The following is a 9,373-nucleotide window of genomic DNA, read 5'->3' on the forward strand; positions in this document are numbered from 1 at the left end:
CCAATTTAGATGATGAAAATTAAGATACAATCATGGAATCTCACCAAAATCAAGTGAAGAACACTTACCCCAATCACCTCTCTGAAATTGCCTTAAAATCGTCCAATTCTGTGGTCTCTAACTCAAAATATGAAAAATGGGCTCAAACCCTCGATTTTGATATTTAACACTGCGGCCCAAATTTTACTCTTCGCGAACGCGGTAGTGCCCTCGCGTTCACGAAGCACAAACTGCCTTAGACCAAAAGTTCCTCCTTCGCAAACACGAGGACCCACTCGCGAACGCGAAGACCACCCAGCTTGACCCTACGCGAACGCGGAACATTTTTCGCGTACGCGTAGGCTTAATTGCCTGAAGCTCTAATGACCGTTGACTCTATGCGAACACGATGCTCAGGTCGCGAACGCGTAGCCTTAAAATCCTAAACCTTCGCGAACACGAAAAACAACTCAACTGCCCCTCTCAAAATCCCTTCGCGAACGCGAGAGCCCTCTCGCGAATACGATGAAGGAATTCTCTACAACAAAAAATACCAAAAAATCTACCAACTTCCAAAACCAAGAATTGATCCGTTAACCACCCGAAACTCACGTGAGGCCCTCGAGACCTCAACCAAACATGCCAACACATCCCATAACATCATTCAAACTTAGTCGAACCTTCGAATCGCTTAAAACAACATCAAAACACCAAATTACCCTCGGATTCAAGCTTAAGAACATCTAAATTTTCAAATTCCGCAAACGACCCCAAAACCTACTAAATCACCCCCGAATGACCTAAAACTTTTTGCATACACACGTCACAAATGACACCATGAACCTACTCCAACTTCCGAAATTTCATTCCGAACCAGATATCAAAATTTCCACTGCCGACAAAAAAAGGCCAAATTTTCAATTTCGCCAATTCATGCATAATTCTACCACAGACATCCAAATCACATTTCGAACGCGCTCCTAAGTCCAAAAACACCTAACGGAGCTAACGGAACCATCAAAATTCAAATCCGAGTTCATATACTCATAAGTCGACATCCGGTCAACTTTTCCAACTTAAGCCTTCTCAAAAGAGACTAAGTGTCTCATTCCACAGCGAAACCACTCTGGACCCGAACCAACCAACATGATACAATAAAATACAGCCGAGGAACACATAAGGAAGCAGAAGCGGGGGAAACATGGCTATAATTCACGAAATGACCGGCCGGATCGTTACAATTAGCATAATATTTGAATTTCTTATCGCTAGAAGAATGTCGTCGGATGAAATTATGTATAGCCATAGTAGCTGTAACAAGATGATTCTGAGTCTCAAACTTGAAAGATGGCATTGAATGTAAAATAAAATAATTTTAAATATTATAAAAAAATATTATTTTCATAATAAAAATATTTAAATATGTTTAAATTCAAATTCAAAAAGAGTAACTAATTATTAACAACACATAATGCATAATTTATTTTTAAAAAAATTTAAATTAAAAAAAAAACTAATTGTTACAAAACCTAACTAACTTTGTCCTAAATTACCAAGTGGTCTATTGTGAGGCTGCCACTTAGCTAAATGTGGAGGCTTTTTCTTCTTCTTTTAATAATATATAGATTATGCGATGCAATTATAAATTTATTATTGTAGATAATTTTCACAAATTAGATTTGATAATTATTTTAAAGATTCGAAAATTAATAGCCTATAACAAAAGAAATTATAAATAACTATTTGTACGAAGAGAATTGAAAGTTTAAAGAACGATGTGGATAATTTGCTTTAGTCTGAAAAAAGAAGAAGTAATTTGGAAAGTTACAAGACATTATACAAAGAAAAAAAAATTAAAAACAAGAAAAGCCAATAAATTTTTTGAAAAGTTACGAAATGGTTCATGTATATGATTTTTTTTAATTTTAAAAGAATGATAAAAACTAAAAACAAAAATGAAAAGAACAAGCTTAAATCAACATGGATAATTTGGAAAATATAAATTTATGGTGAGGATAGTTTTGTCTTGAATAAATTAATTTTCTGCTTTTGCTTCTTGAAAGAAGCTAGAATTTTTTGCTTTTAGCAGAAAAACTACTTCGACCGCGGGTGAAAAGTACTTCTCCGTCTCGACCAAATAGCTTAAAAAAAACCTTTTTGAGGAAAAAAAAAATACTTTTAACCACCCAGCTTCGCCAAACATGCTCTTAAGACTCCTGGGAGTACTGTACCGTATGAATGAATCGAAAGCATTAATTTCAGGAATTTACAAGAGAGAGTGAAGTCTTCTCCCGACTTTAACGACACAAACAGATCCCCTCTCTCAACAAGATTTAACCGCCCATTAGATAATACCCCCACTTACATTCCTCACTAATCGTTATTTCACATTGCGACACACATACTAAGGTTTGTTTCTCAGATCTCAATAGTTTCCTTTCGTTTTTCCCTTCACTTCAATTATTTCTTCTTTATTACTGCACTATTTGTGATACAAACTGAAATTATGGTGTCATTTTTTTGTGTCAATTTTGTTGTGGGTTCAATTTGTGCTATAAATTTTCTCTTAGTGTTTGTTTCTTGGGTTCATTGGTGTTCTTGATATTGTGTATTTGCACTGACAAAATTCCCTTTATTGTAGAGGTACATTTGATGCTGTATTGTATGCCTATTTTCTTGGTCAAAGTGAATCTTGAGTTCATAATAAGGTATTCAATGAGCTCCCATATCACGGGTTCGGCAGCAAAACCCTGGTATTTAAGTGGAGAAGGGTAGATGGGGGGAGGGGTCGAACTGTGGTGCCACTAGCCCTCCGAGATTTCTCGGTTATCCAACTTAATGTGGTTGTTCTCTGTTTCTCAGATAGTGGTTCCTAGAGAATTTTGTTTTGCCATAAAAAGAACTGATGTTGCTCACTTTTTCTTTTTTCAGTTTTAATTTGAGTTTCCTGGGTGGGGTGGCACTAGGATCTTGATTTTATCTACCACCGTGGTCATTGTACACTGAGGTGTTAGTACATCTATGCTGCGTTCTAGCAGTCTTTTGTTCTGATTCAGATGAAGCTTTGCCTTAATTTCTAGGCATAGTTGCTTTTGCCTTGTGTGAACATGGGATTGTTGAGTGATGACTTGAAAATGCAGTACGTTGTAACAGGAAAGGATTTCTATGTTGTAGGAGGTTTATGAGAGTGTAATTGAGATGAGAATTGCTTTTTACTGAAGTGTGAAGTCTGTACTTTTCCTTCATCAACCAGGTGTTGATTTAACTGCCAAAGTTTTATTTATTTCAATTTTTTAATGAAGGGGCGTTAATAAATTCAGGATTATATCTCTTTTCGGTTTATCCCTTTTTTCTAGTAACTTCAGTTTATTTGGTAACCCGGACGCTGTAATCAGATACCGAAGGAGAATAATATGCAGCATGTCATGTCCCATGGAGTGCTTAGTCATGTATAGTATGCATATGGTGGATTATTTGGATGCCACTGTAGAGAGTCTTTCTTTGCTTTATCTAAGAGCCTACTGTTTGCAAGATTGAGTGGACTAAGAATTGATAATCTACTTTAGAGGGTCTTACCATATAAGTAGAGCGATAAAAGGACCGATGAGTGGTTCAAGTCAAAACTATTGACAAGACAAGTTCAATTATAATGGGATCTCAGCTGATTGATAGTAAGGAGTATATAGCTAGAAGTTTCCAATAGTAAATGGTCTAGGATTAGGTTCTTTATTACTGATAATATGCTATTATGACTTTCTACACTTAACATTACACAATTATATGCACAAGTGGCCATATTCGTTTGATTTAGATTGAGTTGCATTTTTCATCTTTGTCTGTTTGCTTTCAGTCTTCTTCCTTTTTTATTAGAATACTAAGGGGGCGTTTGGTACAAAGGTGGGATATCCCATGCGATTAATTATCCCACCTTCTATATGGGATAACTAATCCCTCCATTTTAGTGTAAAAGTTATCCCGGGATTAGCTAATACCCCAAACCAAACATGGGATAAAGTCAATCCCAAACCTTAACCCGGGATTATTATTCTTATCCCATGTACCAAACGACCCCTAAGGATTATATTTATGAAGCCATTTGTTGTATTCAGTTCGTTGGAGATTGAAATCAGTCACCATTTAATGGAACTTGGGATTCGATATTGAAAGGGCTAATGATTAGTATATTGATTTTGCAAGTATCCAAAGCCAATTCTTCATCTTGATGATCCTGGACACTGTTACTAGAAACAGTTAAGCTGAACAAGAAAGTTAGCATTATATCATAATTTTACCAATAGGAGTTGGGCGAACTTGTCAAGCTTTTACAATGTGATCAAATCATAGACTCAAGAACATTTTGTTTTGTCGTTTCAAAGTAAGTACATATATCGTTCAAGAAGAAGAGGTTTGACGGTTATGAAGGAAGCAATATGTATTTGATGGTTTTCTGTATTGTTGGTAGCATCTTTTTGAGTTATCTATTGATTTCACGCTTCTCTTTTGGTGAGTTTTGAAGCAGGATATATTTTGAGATTCTTATTCATCTAAAGAATAGAAAGGCACCTTATGTAACTTTTCACGTTCCCTTATTATTGATAGCCCTGGCTGTCCCTGATTGTAGCACCTTTTTCTAGTAAGGAAAAGGAGTAAAATAATCTTTGACCGTAAATACCTAATTTGGAAGACGTTACATGACTTGACTATTGCATGAAGCAATAATAAGAAATAATATGTTTTCATATACCCATAATACTAAGCTTAATTGTTTTTTGTTATTTCATTTTTGGTGCAAAGAGAGCTATAGGGAGGATGTACATTCTTTACTAGATTTGCTAGAAGAAATGTAATCGATTAGAATAGGCAAGGCAGTTGCAGATCTTTTGGGGTCTGATTGTGGCTTACACAATCTCCTGTAAATATTTTTAATCATTTATATAATTTGTTACCATTCTCAAAAAATATACCCATAATACTAAACTGCACTTTTCCATGTACAATATTGAAATACACAAAGTCGTTCATTATATGACAATATCATTTTAAATTAAGGTTAATGTTGTAAACGTATCACTGCTACGCATCTAGAACGTCTCAGACACGTTTATAGTTTTATTCCTTTTCCTCGTTAGGATGCAGTAGTGGGCCTCTTATTCCAGTTTTATTTATCAATGGTTGTATGAGTGTGCCTGTGTCATATTATAGGTATATCTTAACTTAGCGACTACAATTATTTGGCTTGACTATGTTTTCATATGCTTATAGAGACTAAGCTGTACTTAGACAATTATGAAATACACAGTAATTTGTAATATGAAAGTATAATTTAAAATGTATCACTGTTACGTGTCTAGAGCCCATTTGAGATTCTGATAGTTTTCCATTAGGATGCATTTGGTGGGCCTTCTACTCCAGTTTCTTTATCGAAAAAATGAGTGTGCCTGTGTCATATTATAGGTATCGCTTGGTTTATGACTACAAATTATTTGCTTGACACCTCATCAGGAAAAAGGAATAGAAAAATTATTTGGCGTCACATTTTGCTGTCTCTAGATATTAGTTACATACAATATGATGTGGGAAACGAAAGTTTTCATGCTCTAGAAAATTAGCTGGGGTCACTGGTAGCTGGAGCTCCTTAGCACTGCCTTGAGGCTCATTCACCTGGGTTCAGTTCTTGATTGAAGCATACAATTATTCTTTAAACTTGTCCAAAAGAAGTTTTCATGCTCTATATTAAGATGGTCAAGCTAAATTGCTGGTAAAATGACTGGTTGGCCTTGGAGTTGGCAACTAATCATTGAAGAACCCTATTAAAGAATGATAGAAAGAAAAAAGGACATTAAGTGGTAAATATTATGACTTAATTTCAGGTTAGTAAGAGGCTAGGTTTCTATAGATCTGATTTGTTTCTGGACAATTAGGGTAAATGCAACTTCTTACATCTGTATGGGCTGATTCAGAAAATAGGAAGTTTAATTTGGTTACTTCAGGTGGATACAGAGATAGCTATATGTTGTTTTCATATTTCCTAATGCATTTATTCAACTGCCTAGTGAGAAGAAGCTGTAGAAAGGAATAGGGGAGGCAGTTTGCTATGAATTTTTATTATCTCTGAGAATACTTAAAACAAATAAATAGAACATATTTCCTTAATCTCATCACTGGTGTTGTCTTTTCTAATTTTTGTCTCAAAGACATTGAGAAAGTTGCTGAAATTATGAAAAAGAACTGATGGCTCATTGGGTAACTATGACTCCCATTCTTGTTTCATGTATGTGTTTGTTTCTAATACAAAAAGGTTTTTGATATCTTAGTTACAAGAGAAACTTTGAAGTACAATAGTTACAACAAGTTAAGTTTGATATATGTGAAATATTTAAAATCAGCTTGATATAAATTAAGAAGTACGGACCTATCAAAAAAAAATTAAGAAGTACGGAGTAAACTGTAGTGAGGTTTGCTGCTGGAGAAGGTACATAAGTGATAAGTGTGAACCTAGTAAAGGTGGACAAAGGAAGAAGGAATGGGTGTAGTTTTTTGTAGGTTGTTCCGGATTTAGTTTTTTGCAGGTTGTGGGTGGGTCGGCGCCTGTTGGGAATGGATTGGCTTCAAAGGATGTTTCAAAAGAAATGAAAGGAAGTTGCAAATTTTGGTCTTCTCCTCTTATCTTCAGGCTTTTTGCAATACAGACAGAGATTTTATTTTACCGTTAAATCTGTTAATGGATTTTGTATTGATTTCCAGACCTTCCTTTAGGTACTAAATGAAACTACCTTTAATCTCATGTAAAACAACTAAATGCATCTTTGAGGTGCTGGCGAGAAACTGAGGGCCCTATTTGAGCAAGAATAGGTGATCAAGAAATATTATTGGAAACCAATAATCTTGCTAAAAAGAGCTTGCCAAAGATCTTAATTTAGCAGTAATATAACATGTTTCTCCCTTTCTTAGTTCCCACTTTAGCCTCCCTGGGCGCAGGATTTTTCTTCACTGTAGATCTTGGCTTTGGCTTAAAAGGTTTCTAGGTGCATTCAACTTAGATCAACTCTCACCTTCAGCTCATCTGATAAGTTATGATCCCACGACTTAGAATTTATGGCATTGGAGAAGCGCCTGGTTGTTGTCACCTGTCATCCTACAATGTAGGAGCATGACCTACATTTGCCAACAGGTTAATGGAGAAAGTTCTTTTTGTATAGTTTAATTAGAAGTTTACTCGAATCTATATTCAGAACATTCACAGGAAAAATAATTCTGTGAACCCTAAGGGTCATTTAATTCATAGTCTAGTTTATAGTGTAAAAGTTCTTATGTGGTGAATAATAATGTAACAATTCTTATGTGATTAATAATAATATGTGGATTGCTATATGGTGAATAATTTTACATGAATAATATTGAAGGGATAGCCAACTTTAAGGGCACTTTTGTTTTTACTTATCCATGTATTGCTAATACACATTCTTATTTCATATTATACTCCGTATACAGTAATACATAGTCTCGTGTAAGTTATACTGATATTAGCAATACAACATTTGGTTTTGTTGTATTAATCTCTGCATAACCAGAAAGCAAACATTGCGTTAGTCGTTGGAGATTATACTAGCAATACACCTTTTTATATCGGAAAGCAAGCGCTGTATAATAATACATAATTTAATACCGAGATTAATATTCCTTATCCCTCAAACCACAGACCCCTAGGAGTCCCAGTAGTCCCTTGTTGTGCAGTTCTGGAGCAATCACTCTAGTTTTAGTCTCTTTCCCAACCTTTGAAAATGCTGTGTGTGATCATTGAGCATTATTTGACCTTCTTACTATTGCCCTAGTGCTTGGGAGCTGGAATTTCCGACAGAGTTCTCTAAGTAAAAAAAATTAAGGTCATTCACAACTTTACAAGGGTAGTGGTCTACTGGCCAAAAGATTGAGCAGTTAATTTTAAACTCTATGGGAACATAAATAACCCAGCAGCATCTAATTGCATATTACAGCCATGAATGCACAACAATTTTTACACTACTCTACAGTCCTATGTCTAGTTTTATTTCTCCAGTTTTCTGTATGAGATCTGGACCGTATATGATTTGTCAAGTCAATTTGGTATTGTAAAAATATCGTACTAGTGGATTCTTATTAGAAGAGAACACTTTCTTTCATGAATTTTCTCAGTATGTTTATATTTTGTGAGCCTGCATGTGTGGGGAAGCCAAATATGTATTTTTTCTTTGTTTTTGGCGTAGGATGGCTGTCATAATCTATAATTGATGAAAATGTGAACTTGGTGTGTTGCATTTGCAAAGGTTGAAATTGTTGCATGTCACCAAAACTTTTGGGATCTCTACTGGCAATCATGACATGCACATAAATTGATATAAGGTTTCTAAACTTCCATTTCGATTATTTGCATCCCGAGCACATTATCACATAATCACTTTCAATAGGTTCCTTTGCAGTGGCATCTAATAGAACCTTATTTTCTTTGAATGCATTGCGCAGCAAAAGAGATTGTGCACCAAGTGAAATATGAGTCTGGCATGTTTGGTATGCCATAGTGTTGAAAGCCCATCACATTCCTTCAGAAGTTACTCTGTTTCAAGTTCCGACAACGATGGGAGATGTTCGGCGATTGCCAATTGCTTGATCAAGAAGATAACGCTTAGCCACCCCAATGCAAACGGTGGCATCACAACATCTAAAGTAACCCCTCAGCCAACTGATCAGAGTAATGGCATGACAGGTCCCCCACGACTCGTTAGGAGCCGTGCCGTGAGGAGGGATATAGTGAGAGACTGGAACTTTGATGAGGTTGCATTGGAGCGCTAGTCCAGTATTGGAAAGAGCAATATGTAGGCGCAGAGACAATATGCTTGTTTTTAGTGTTAAATCAGGTAGAATTTTTAACTCAGTACTTTGAATCTAGTTTGGGTGTAATTGGTGTTGCAGCAAATGCCACACTATGAAGAATTTTTTATATAAATCATCTGTTGATATTCCCTTCCCTTCTCTCTATTTTCAACTCCTGTTCTGGTTTTCTAGCTCGAAATTGATTAGGTCTACTTCTGCTACTTTTTTTTTTCATTTAATAAAGACACTCTCCGTTTCATTTTATATGTCAATGTTTGGGTGAAAATGAAGTTTAAGGTATCAATTGGATGTATTTATTACCTGTATTTAGATAAAAACAACAAAGTACAATTGTTAAAGATTTAATTTTGTACAAAAGTAATCACATCAAAAGTTTAAATAGATAAATAAATGGAAAAATTTCACATTAGAACAATTGGGCTCCATACTTTTCAATTTTATAGCCCATATTTCAATTTACAACCAACTAGCTCAAAAATAATAGGCTAAGATTCAACATCCAACTCCAATAGGTTCTCAAAATTAC

The 9,373-nt window shown here is 35.3% G+C and overlaps 1 non-coding gene across 1 annotated transcript; it reads left to right on the top strand.

Annotated features, from left to right (window-relative positions):
• Positions 1–2,177: 2,177 nt before the first annotated feature.
• Positions 2,178–8,975, top strand: LOC104215823 (uncharacterized). Its single transcript, XR_011406881.1, has 2 exons — positions 2,178–2,388; positions 8,479–8,975. It is a non-coding gene; the product is annotated as an uncharacterized protein (transcript).
• The last annotated feature ends 398 nt before the right edge of the window (positions 8,976–9,373 follow it).

The sequence above is a fragment of the Nicotiana sylvestris genome, chromosome 4 (genome assembly GCF_000393655.2).
Source record: "Nicotiana sylvestris chromosome 4, ASM39365v2, whole genome shotgun sequence".
Taxonomy (NCBI): Eukaryota; Viridiplantae; Streptophyta; class Magnoliopsida; order Solanales; family Solanaceae; genus Nicotiana; species Nicotiana sylvestris.